The following is a 12878-nucleotide window of genomic DNA, read 5'->3' as shown; positions in this document are numbered from 1 at the left end:
CAATAAACTTTTAAATGCCCTCAATGTTGGCGAGGTCACTACTGTTGCAGGTAGGGCATTCCACGGCCTCACCACTCTTTGCGTAAAAAACCTACCTCTGACGTCTGTCCTATATCTCTTACCCCTCAATTTAAGGCTATGTCCCCTCGTGCTAGCCACCTCCATCCGCGGGAGAAGGCTCTCACTGTCCACCCTATCTAACCCTCTGATCATTTTGTATGCCTCTATTAAGTCACCTCTTAACCTTCTTCTCTCTATCGAAAACAACCTCAAGTCCATCAGCCTTTCCTCATAAGATTTTCCCTCCATACCAGGCAACATCCTGGTAAATCTCCTCTGCACCCGTTCCAAAGCTTCCACGTCCTTCCTATAATGAGGCTACCAGAACTGTACGCAATACTCCAAATGCGGCCGTACCAGAGTTTTGTACAGCTGCAACATGACCTCATGGCTCCGGAACTCAATCCCTCTACCAATAAAGGCCAACACACCATAGGCCTTCTTCACAACCCTATCAACCTGGGTGGCAACTTTCAGGGATCTATGTACATGGACACCGAGATCCCTCTGCTCATCCACACTACCAAGAATTTTACCATTAGCCAAATATTCCGCATTCCTGTTTTTCTTTCCAAAGTGAATCACCTCACACTTCTCTACATTAAACTCCATTTGCCACCTCTCAGCCCAGCTCTGCAGCTTATCTATGTCCCTCTGTAACCTGCAACATCCTTCCACACTGTCTACAACTCCACCGACTTTAGTGTCGTCTGCAAATTTACTCACCCAACCTTCTGTGCCCTCCTCTACGTCATTTATAAAAATGACAAACAGCAACGGCCCCAGAACAGATCCTTGTGGTACGCCACTCGTAACTGAACTCCATTCTGAACATTTGCCATCAACCACCACCCTCTGTCTTCTTTCAACGAGCCAATTTCTGATCCACATCTCTAAATCACCCTCGATCCCCAGCCTCCGTATTTTCTGCGATAGCCGACCGTGGGGAACCTTATCAAACGCTTTACTGAAATCCATATACACCACATCAACTGCTCTACCCTCGTCTACCTGTTCAGTCACCTTCTCAAAGAACTCGATAAGGTTTGTGAGGCATGACCTACCCTTCACAAAACCATGCTGACTATCCCTAATCATATTATTCCTATCTAGATGATTATAAATCGTATCTTTTATAATCCTCTCCAAGACTTTACCCACCACAGACGTGAGGCTCACCGGCCTATAGTTACCGGGGTTATCTCTACTCCCCTTCTTGAACAAAGGGACCACGTTTGCTACCCTCCAATCCTCTGGCACTATTCCTGTAGCCAATGATGACATAAAAGTCAAAGCCAAAGGCTCAGCAATCTCTTCCCTGGCTTCCCAGAGAATCCTAGGATAAATCCCATCAGGCCCCGGGGACTTATCTATTTTCACCTTGTCCAGAATTGCCAACACTTCTTCCCTACGCACCTCAATGCCATCTATTCTAATAGCCTGGGTCTCAGCATTCTCCTCCACAACATTATCTTTTTCCTGAGTGAATACTGACGAAAAGTATTCATTTAGTATCTCGCTTATCTCCTCAGCCTCCACACACAACTTCCCACCACTGTCCTTGACTGGCCCTACTCTTACCCTAGTCATTCTTTTATTCCTGACATACCTATAGAAAGCTTTTGGGTTTTCATGATCCTACCTGCCAAAGACTTCTCATGTCCCCTCCTTGCTCGTCTTAGCTCTCTCTTTAGATCCTTCCTCGCTTCCTTGTAACTATCAAGCGCCCCAACTGAAACTTCACGCCTCATCTTCACATAGGCCTCCTTCTTCCTCTTAACAAGAGATTCCACTTCTTTGGTAAACCACGGTTCCCTCGCTCTACCCCTTCCTCCCTGCCTGACTGGTACGTACTTATCAAGAACACGCAATAGCTGTTCCTTGAACAAGCTCCACATATCCAGTGTGCCCAACCCTTGCAGCCTACTTCTCCAACCTACACATCCGAAGTCATGTCTAATGGCATCATAATTGCCCTTCCCCCAGCTATAACTCTTGCCCTGCGGGGTATACTTATCCCTTTCCATCACTAATGTAAAGGTCACCGAATTATGGTCACTGTTTCCAAAGTGCTCACCTACCTCCAGATCTAACACCTGGCCTGGTTCATTACCCAAAACCAAATCCAATGTGGCCTCGCCTCTTTTTGGCCTGTCAACATATTGTGTCAGGAAACCCTCCTGCACACATTGTACAAAGAACGACCCATCTAATGTACTCGAACTATATCTTTTCCATTCAATATTTGGAAAGTTAAAGTCTCCCATAACAACTACCCTGTTACTTTCGCTCTTTTCCAGAATCATCTTCGCCATCCTTTCCTCTACATCCCTAGAACTATTAGGTGGCCTATAGAAAACTCCCAACAGGGTGACCTCTCCTTTCCTGTTTCTAACCTCAGCCCATACTACCTCGGAAGAAGAGTCTCCATCTAGCATCCTTTCCGCCACCGTAATACTGTCCTTCACTAGCAGCGCCACACCTCCCCCTCTTTTGCCCCCTTCTCTGAGCTTACTAAAACACCTAAACCCCGGAACCTGCAACAACCATTCCTGTCCCTGCTCTATCCATGTCTCTGAAATGGCCACAACATCGAAGTCCCAGGTACCAACCCATGCTGCCAGTTCCCCTACCTTATTTCGTATACTCCTGGCATTGAAGTAGACACACTTCAAACCACCTACCTGAACACTGGCACCCTCCTGCGAAGTCAAATCTGTGCTCCTGACCTCTATACTCTCAATCTCCCGTACCCCAAAACTATAATCCAGGTTCCCATGCCCCTGCTGAATTAGTTTAAACCCCCCCAAAGAGCACTAACAAATCTCCCCCCCAGGATATTGGTGCCCCTCAGGTTCAGATGTAGACCATCCTGTCTATAGAGGTCCCACCTTCCCCAGAAAGAGCCCCAGTTATCCAGAAATCTGAATCCCTCCCGCCTGCACCATCCCTGTAGCCACGTGTTTAATTGCTCTCTCTCCCTATTCCTCATCTCACTATCACGTGGCACGGGCAACAACCCAGAGATAACAACTCTGTTTGTTCTCGCTCTGAGCTTCCATCCTAGCTCTCTAAAGGCCTGCCTGACATCCTTGTCCCCTTTCCTACCTATGTCGTTAGTGCCAATGTGGACTACGACTTGGGGCTGCTCCCCGTCCCCCTTAAGGACCCGGAAAACACGATCCGAGACATCACGTACCCTTGCACCTGGGAGGCAACATACCAAACGTGAGTCTCTCGCTCCCACAAAATCTCCTATCTGTGCCCCTGACTATTGAGTCCCCAATTACTAATGTTCTACTCCTTTGCCCCCTTCCCTTCTGAGCAACAGGGACAGACTCCGTGCCAGAGGCCCGTACCCCATGGCTTACCCCTGGTAAGTCCCCCCCCCCACAAGTATCCAAAATGGTATACTTGTTACTCAGGGGAACGACCGCAGGGGGTCCCTGCACTGACTGCTTCTTCCCAGTCCCTCTTACAGTTACCCATCTATCTCCAGTCTTTGGTGTAACTACTTCCCTGAAGCTCCTATCTATGACCACCTCTGCCTCCCGAATGATCCGAAGTTCATCCAGCTCAAGCTCCAGGTCCCTAACACGGTTTTTGAGGAGCTGGAGTTGGGTGCACTTCCCACAGATGAAATCAGCAGGGACACTGATAGCGTCCCTCACCTCAAACATTCTGCAGGAGGAGCATTGTACTGCCTTCCCTGACATCACCTCTAGATTTAAAAAACAAGAAAAATAAAAGAAAAAGAAAGGAAGAGCTTACCTGATATTCCCTCAAATCCTGCTCCCGCTGAAAGGTAAGTAAATTTAAAGGCACTCACTCACCTTCACGACAGGCCCCTGCTCCCGCTTCCCAACAACCGTGGGGGGGGTTTTTTTTTGGTTAGAGGAGGAGGTAGGGTGGGAAACACTAATGAAGTGTTTCGGGTTTAATTGTCACTAAACAACAGCCCCTCCACAAACCACCTTCAACCTCGGATGGCAAATTTGATTTTCTCCATTTGGAGAGATTCCGAGAGGTCGGACAGCCAGTCTGCAGCTCTGGGCGATGCTGCTGACCGCCAGCCAAACAGGATTCTACGGCGGGCGATCAGGGAGGCAAAGGCAAGGGCGTCTGCCCTCCTTCCCAGGAATAGATCTGGCTGGTCTGAAACCCCGAAGACCGCCACTATCGGGCATGGCTCCACCCTCACCCCCACCACTTTGGACATAGCCTCGAAGAAGGCTGTCCAGTACTCCACAAGTCTGGGGCAAGACCAGAACATGTGGGCGTGGTTGGCCGGGCCTCTTTGGCACCGTTCGCATCTGTCCTCCACCTCCGGGAAGAACCTGCTCATACGGTTTCTTGTTAAGTGGGCTCTATGTACCACTTTTAGTTGCGTCAGGCTGAGCCTTGTGGAGGTGGAGTTGACCCTATGCAGTGCTTCGCTCCAGAGTCCCCACCCTATCTCAATCCCCAGGTCATCCTCCCATTTCATTCTTGTTGCGTCCAGTACAGTGTCGTCCCTTTCTACCAGTCGGTCATACATGTCGCTACAGTTCCCTTTCTCTAGGATACTTGCGTCCAGTAGGTCTTCCAGTAGTGTCTGTCATGGCAGTTGTGGGTACGTCCTTGTCTCCTTTCGTAAGAAGTTTTCAGCTGCAGGTACCGTAGCTCGTTCCGCCGGCTAGTCGAAATTTCTCTGTCAGTTTGTCCAGTGTTGCGATTCTGTCGTCCGTGTATAGGTCCCTGACTGTCAGTGTGCCCCCGTCCTGCCTCCACCTTTTGAAGGTGGCGTCAGTCAGTGCTGGTGTGAACCTACGGTTGTTGCAGATGGGAGCTTTGTCCGACATTTTGGTCAGGCCAAATTGCTGCCGCAGTTGGTTCCAGGATTGGAGGGTGGCTGTCACCACTGGGCTGCTGGAATGTTTTTTGGGTGGGGATGGGAGTGCTGCCGTGGCGAGGGCCCGGAGGGAGGTCCCCATGCAGGAGGCCTCCTCCGCACGCACCCACTCGGCTTCTGGTTCCTGGATCCATCCCCTTACTCGCTCGGCTGTTGCTGCCCAGTGGTAGAATTGTAGGTTCGGGAGGGCTCGCCCCCCCCCCTGGATTTTGTTTTTTGTTGGACCTTCTTTGGGATCCTAGCATTTTTAACCCCCATACGAACGCCATGATAAGTTTGTCCTTTAAAACAGAGATGAGGAGGAGTTTCTTCAGCCATAGGATGGTGAATCTCTGGAACTCTTTGCCGCAGAAGGCTGTGGAGGCCAAATCTCCTCAGCTATCTCCTTTAGGACCCTGGGGTGTAGTCCATCTGATCCAGGTGACTTGTCCACCTTCAGACCTTTCAGTTTCCCCAGAATCTTCTCATTAGTGATGGCCACTGTACTCACCTCTGCCCCTTGGTTCTCCAGGAGCTCTGGCATCCCACTGGTGTCTTCCACCGTGAAGACTGATGTAAAGTAACTGTTCAGTTTGTCTGCCATTTCTTTGTTTCCTATTATTACTTCTCCAGCCACATCTTCCAGTGATCCAATGTCTATTGTTGCCTCTCTCTTACCTATTGTACATTGAAAGAAACTCTTCCTATCTTCTTTTATATTACTAGCTAGCTTGCACTCATATTTCATCTTCTCCCCCCTTATTGCTTTTCTAGTTGTCCCGTGTTGGGCCCACAATTGTTCACAATTTACATAGATAATTTGGAGTTGGGGACCAAGGGCAATGTGTCCAAGTTTGCAGATGACACTAAGATGAGTGGTAAAGCGAAAAGTGCAGAGGATACTGGAAGTCTGCAGAGGGATTTGGATAGGTTAAGTGAATGGGTTAGGGTCTGGCAGATGGAATACAATGTTGACAAATGTGAGGTTATCCATTTTGGTAGGAATAACAGCAAACGGGATTATTATTTAAACGATAAAATATTAAAGCATGCCGCTGTGCAGAGAGACCTGGGTGTGCTAGTGCATGAGTCACAGAGTCCATCATTGCTAGAGGGATGGAGTTTAAGACTAGGGAGGTTATGTTGCATTTGTATAAGGTGTTAGTGAGGCCACACCTGGAGTATTGTGTTCAGTTTTGGTTTCCTTACTTGAGAAAGGACATACTGGCACTGGACGGTGTGCAGAGCAGATTCACTAGGTTAATCCCAGAGCTGAAGGGGTTGGATTATGAGGAGAGGTTGAGTAGACTGGGACTGTACTCGTTGGAATTTAGAAGGATGAGGGGGGATCTTATAGAAACATTTAAAATTATGAAGGGAATAGCTAGGATAGATGCGGGCAGGTTGTTTCCACTGGCGGGTGAAAGCAGAACTAGGGGACATAGCCTCAAAATAAGGGGAAGTAGATTTAGGACTGAGTTTAGGAGGAACTTCTTTACCCAAAGGGTTGTGAATCTATGGAATTCCTTGCCCAGTGAAGCAGTTGAGGCTCCTTCATTAAATGTTTCTAAGGTAAAGATAGATAGTTTTTTGAAGAATAAAGGGATTAAGGGTTATGGTGTTCGGGCCGGAAAGTGGAGCTGAGTCCACAAAAGATCAGCCATGATCTCATTGGATGGTGGAGCAGGCTCGAGGGGCCAGATGGCCTACTCCTCCTAGTTCTTATGTTCTTATGCTCACTTTTGAAGGCTTCCCAACCCTCTGGCTTCCCACTAATCCTCGCCACTTTGTATGCTTTCTCTTTTGCTTTCATGCTGTTCTTGACTTCCCTCGTCAGCCATGGATGCCTTGTCCTGCCCTTAGCATGTTTCCTCCTCCTTGGGATGAATTTCTGCTGTCCCTCCCGAATAACCCCCCCAATCCCCCCAAAACATTGCTGTTCCACTGTCTTCCGTGCTGGGCTCCTTTTCCAATCAACTCTGGCCAGCTCCTCCCCCATGTCTTTGTAGTTACCCTTATGTAATTGTAATATTGTTACACCTGACTCCAGCTTCTCCCTCTCAAACTGCAGGGCAAATTCTGTCATATTATGGTCACTGCTAAGGGTTCCTTCACCGTATGTTCCGAAATCAAGTCTGCCTCATTACACATCACCAAATCCAGAATTACCTGTTCCCTAGTAGGCTCTGTCACCAGCTGTTCCCAAAAACCATGAATGAATGAAATGAAAATGAATGAAAATCGCTTATTGTCACAAGTAGGCTTCAAATGAAGTTACTGTGAAAAGCCCCTAGTCGCCACATTCCGGTGCCTGTTCGGGGAGGCTGGTACGGGAATCTCAGACATTCCACAAATTCCTTTTCTTGGGATCCACTACCAACTGATTTTCCCAATCCACGTGCATTTGAAGTCCCCCGTGATTATTGTGTCTTTTTTACATGCTTTCTCTATCTCCTGATTTATTTTCTGCCCCATATCCTGACTACGATTAGGGGGCCTGTACATTACTCCCGTCAGGGTCTTTTCACCTTTGTGATTCCTCAACTCTACCCACAGAGATTCTATGCATTCTGATTGTATCTCACTCCTTGCTATCGATTTAACTTCATCCCTTTTTTTTTTTTTAAATAATTTTTATTGAATTTTTCAAAATACAAACATTTTAACCCCCCCTACATTTACATTTAAATTATAACAAAACAAAGTCAAACCCCCCTACTTAACAAGAAAAAGAAAAAAAAACCCCCCCCCCCCCTACCCGCGCGTCCCCCCCCCCCCCCGCCCCCCCGCCGGCGAACCGACAGTCAGACCAACTTATCATTTCTAGCAGCGTCCTCGGGCAGGCCTTGCCCGTGCCACCGCCGCTACCGTACTTCCTTCGTCGTTGTCCCCCCTCCCCCCCCCCTCCCCCCCTCCCCTCCCCTCCCCTCCCGGGTTGCTGCTGTCATGGCCTCAGTTTCTATCTCTGATCCAAAAGGTCTAGGAAGGGTTGCCATCGCCTGGAAAACCCCTGCACCGACCCTCTCAGGGCGAATTTGATCCTTTCCAATTGGATGAAGTTTGCCATGTCGTTTAACCAGGTGTTAACACTCGGAGGCCTTTCGTCCCTCCACTGAATCAGGATCCTCCTCCGAGCCACCAAGGACGCAAAGGCTAATATTCCAGCCTCCCTCGCCTCCTGTACCCCCGGTTCCACCCCAACCCCGAAGATCGCAAGTCCCCATCCTGGCTTGACCCTGGACCCCACCACTCTCGACAACCGTCCCTGCCACCCCCTTCCAGAACTCCTCCAGTGCCGGACATGCCCAAAACATATGTGCATGATTCGCAGGGCTTCCCGAACATCTAATACACCTGTCTTCACCCCCGAAAAACCGACTCATCCTTGTCCCCGTCATGTGGGCTCTATGCAGTACCTTAAATTGAATGAGACTTAGTCTCGCACATGACGACGACGAGTTGACCCTCTCCAGGGCGTCTGCCCATGTCCCGTCCTCTATCTGTTCCCCCAGCTCTAACTCCCACTTATCTTTCAGCTCCTCTACTGGTACCTCCTCCACCTCCTGCATAATCTTATAGATGTCCGAGATCTTCCCCTCCCCGACCCAGACCCCTGATAGCACCCTATCACTCACCCCCCTGTCGGGGAGCGCGGGGAACCCCGCTACCTGTCGTCTGGCAAATGCCTTCACTTGGAGGTACCTGAACGTGTTCCCCGGGGGGAGCCCAAATTTCTCCTCCAGCTCTCCCAGGCTCGCAAACCTCCCCTCTATAAACAAGTCCCTCAGTTGTCTAATACCCGCCCTCTGCCAGCTCTGGAATCCCCCTCCTGTGTTTCCCGGCGCAAATCTGTGGTTCCCTCTTAGTGGTGCCCCTATCAGACCTCCCACTTCCCCCCTGTGTCGCCTCCACTGCCCCCAGATCTTGAGGGTGGCCGCCACCACCGGGCTCGTGGTATACCTCGTGGGAGGGAGCGGCCATGGTGCCGTTACCAGTGCCCCTAAGCTTATGTTGCCGCAGGACGCCCTCTCCATGCGCTTCCAGGCTGCCCCCTCCCCTTCCATCATCCACTTTCGTACCATCGATGTATTTGCCGCCCAGTAATATCCTGAAAGGTTGGGTAACGCCAGCCCTCCACTATCCCTACTCCGCTCCAAAAAGACCCTTCTAACTCTCGGGGTGCCATGTGCCCACACATACCCCATGATACTACTCGTTACCTTCTTGAAAAAGGCCCTGGGAAGGAAGATGGGCAGACACTGGAACAAAAACAAGAACCTCGGGAGGACCGTCATTTTAACTGACTGCACCCTCCCTGCCAGCGACAGCGGCACCATGTCCCACCTCTTAAACTCCTCCTCCATCTGCTCCACCAGTCTGGAAAAGTTCAACTTGTGTAGGGTCCCCCAGTTCTTTGCCACCTGCACCCCCAAATACCTAAAACTTTAACTGCTCTTTTGAAGGGGAGCCTCCCAATTCCCTCCCCTTGGTCTCCCGGGTGTATTACAAAGACCTCACTTTTCCCCAGATTTAATTTATATCCCGAAAAGTCCCCGAACTCCGCTAGTATCCCCATTACCTCCGGCATTCCCCCCTCCGGGTCTGCCACATACAACAACAAATCATCCGCATAGAGCGAGACCCGATGTTCCTCCCCTCCCCTTGTCAGTCCTCTCCACCCCCCTGAACCCCTCAGTGCCATCGCCAACGGCTCAATCGCTAATGCAAAGAGTAAGGGAGATAGGGGACATCCCTGCCTAGTACCTCGATGGAGCCCAAAATATTCTGACCTCCTCCCGTTTGTTACCACACTTGCCATCGGAGCTGAATAGAGCAGTTTTAACCCACTTGATAAATCCCTCCCCAAACCCAAACCTTTCCAACGTCTCCCACAAGTATTCCCACTCCACCCTGTCAAATGCCTTCTCCGCGTCCAGCGCTACCACTATCTCCGCCTCCCCTTCCACTGCTGGCATCATAATCACATTTAACAATCTCCGGACATTTGTGTTAAGTTGGCGTCCCTTCACGAACCCCGTCTGGTCTTCATGGACTACCCCTGGCACACAGTCCTCTATCCTGGTTGCCAGGACCTTTGCTAACAGCTTGGCATCTACATTTAAGAGGGAGATAGGCCTGTAGGACCCGCACTGGACCGGGTCCTTGTCCCGCTTCAAAATCAAGGAGATCAGGGCCTGCGACATTGTTGGAGGCAGAACCCCCCCCTCGCGCGCCTCATTGAAGGCTCGCACCAGCACTGGACCCACCAAGTCCACAAATTTCCTGTAAAACTCCACCGGGAACCCATCCGGCCCCGGCGCCTTCCCCGCCTGCATCTGGCCTATCCCTTTAATTAGCTCCTGCAGCTCTATCGGCGCCCCCAACCCTTCCACCAGCTCCTCCTGTACCTTTGGGAACCCCAATTTGTCGAGAAAGTTCTTCATTCCCCCTCTCCTCTTCGGCGGTTCAGACCTATACAATTCCCTATAGAAGTCCCTAAAGACCCTATTCACCTCTTGCCCCTTCTGCACTACATCCCCACCCCTCTCTCTCACTCCCCCAATCTCTCTGGCTGCATCTCGCTTACGAAGCTGGTGTGCCAGCATCCTGCTCGCCTTTTCCCCGTACTCATACGCCGCACCCTGCGCCCTTCTCCACTGCATTTCCGCCTTCCTAGTGGTCAGTAGGTCGAACCTGGCCTGCAAGCTACGCCGCTCCCTTAATAGCCCCTCCTCTGGCGCCGCCGCATATTTCCTATCTACTTCTAGGAGCTCCCCCACCAGCCTCTCCCTTTCCTGCCTCTCCTTCCTCTCTCTGTGTGCCCTTATGGAGATCAGCTCTCCTCTAATCACTGCTTTCAAGGCCTCCCAGACCGTCCCCACCTGCACCTCACCTGTGTCATTCGTACCCAGATAGTTCTCAATGCCCGTTCTCACCCTTCTGCACACCTCTTCGTCCGCCAACAGCCCTACATCCAGGCGCCACAACGGGCGTTGGTCCCGCGCCTCCCCCATGTCCACGTCCACCCAATGTGGTGCATGGTCCGATATCGCAATGGCCGAGTACTCCGTGTCCTGCACTCTCGGTATCAGCCCCCTGTTCAATACGAAAAAATCGATCCTAGAGTACACTCTGTGGACGTGGGAGAAAAAAGAATACTCCCTCGCCCTAGGCCTACCAAATCTCCATGGGTCTACCCCTCCCATCTGCTCCATGAACCCCCTTAACACCTCTGCCGCTGCCGGCCTCCTATTCGTCCTGGAACTCGATCTATCCAGCCCAGGGTCTAACACCGTATTAAAGTCCCCTCCCATGATCAGGCCCCCTGCCTCCAGTCCCGGGATGAGGCCCAGCAGGCGCCTCATAAAACCCGCGTCGTCCCAGTTCGGGGCATACACATTTACCAGTACCACACTCTCTCCCTGCAGCCTACCCCTCACCATCACGTACCTGCCCTCCTTGTCTGCCACCACCTCTGCCGCCACAAACGACACTCTCCCACCAAAATCGCCACCCCCCGGTTCTTGATATCCAAGCCTGAGTGGAACACCTGTCCCACCCACCCCCTTCTCAGGCGGACCTGATCTGCTACCCTCAAATGAGTCTCCTGCAGCATTGCTACATCCGCCTTCAGTCCCTTCAGGTGTGAGAAGACCCTTGATCTTTTGACCGGCCCATTCAGCCCCCTTACGTTCCACGTGATCAATCGGGTCGCAGAGCGACCCGTCCCTACTCCCTGTCGATTAGCCATGTCTTGTCCCTTGCTCGCCCCGGGTCATCCCTTCTTTTCTGACCCGCTTCCCATAGCGATGGCCCCCCCCCCCCACCCCCCCCGGCTCTCCCCTTCTCGTCCCTGGTCTTTCTAGCAGCAACCCGGTGTCCCCCCCCAGTCCCCCCCCCTTCCCCCCCCCCCCCCCCCCCCCCCCCCCCCCTGGCTAGGACCCCTCCTAGCCGCGATGTACCCCACATCGTACTCCCGAGAGTCAGCTGGTCTCCGCTGACCCGGCTGCTCCTGCCACATTCCGACTCCTCCCGGTTCACCCCATCTGCGCCCGTGGAAGATCCCCTTAAAACCCCCGAGAAAGACCCGCATAATCAACCCGCTCCCCCCCGTCCCGTCTCCCCAACTTAACGATATAAATACAAATACCCAATGGCAGCTAAATACATAAATACTTAACTACATACTTAAATAACAAAATAATTAACTAACTATCAACTAACAGTGTGCCCAACCATCACCCTCCATCAAACAGTGTAAATAACCGCAGATAACCATAACCCGAAAAGAAAAAAAAGAACAAAAAACCCCCCCAAGCACCCAAAGAAAAAGGGTAAGAGGGGTAAATAACTAAGGGAAATTGGAAACGGGAAAAAACACCCCATAAGAAGCCAACGACCCACAATAGAGATTTCAACAGTACAAATATACAGAAACACCCAACAACTCGAAACCTTCAAAATATTCAGAAAAGTCAACCGTTCGAGAAAAAACACCCCAAACACTCCACGAAACTGTTACCCAGTTCCGACCTGGCCTGAAAAAGAAAAGGGCCACTTGCACAATCAAGAGTCCCCCGGCGGCTACGACCGCCGGTGCTCCCAGGTTTTAGTTCGTGTCCAACTTTTCCTCTTGTACAAAGGTCCAGGCCTCCTCTGGGGACTCGAAATAATGATGTTGGTCCTTGTAGGTGACCCACAAGCGCGCCGGTTGCAACATTCCAAATTTGATCTTTTTCGCGTGTAGCACCGCCTTTGTCCGGTTGTACCGGGCCCGCCGCTTTGCCACCTCCGCACTCCAGTCCTGGTTCACCCTTACCGTCGAGTTCTGCCACTTGCTGCTTTTCTCCCTTTTAGCCCACCTCAGGACTTTCTCTCGATCACTTAGCCGCTGGAACCGCACCAGCACCGCCCTCGGGGGCTCGTTTGCCCTAGGCCTCCTGGCCAT

General features: G+C 51.2%; 1 protein-coding gene across 1 annotated transcript in view; it reads left to right on the top strand.

The window, feature by feature from the left end:
• Positions 1–12878, top strand: part of ccdc77 (coiled-coil domain containing 77) — a 134494-nt gene that overhangs the window by 89423 nt on the left and 32193 nt on the right. The window lies entirely within an intron of this gene.

The sequence above is a fragment of the Scyliorhinus canicula genome, chromosome 20 (assembly GCF_902713615.1).
Source record: "Scyliorhinus canicula chromosome 20, sScyCan1.1, whole genome shotgun sequence".
Taxonomy (NCBI): Eukaryota; Metazoa; Chordata; class Chondrichthyes; order Carcharhiniformes; family Scyliorhinidae; genus Scyliorhinus; species Scyliorhinus canicula.
The sequence above is the reverse complement of the archived record's forward strand: the minus strand, read 5'-3'. Positions and strand labels throughout refer to the sequence as shown.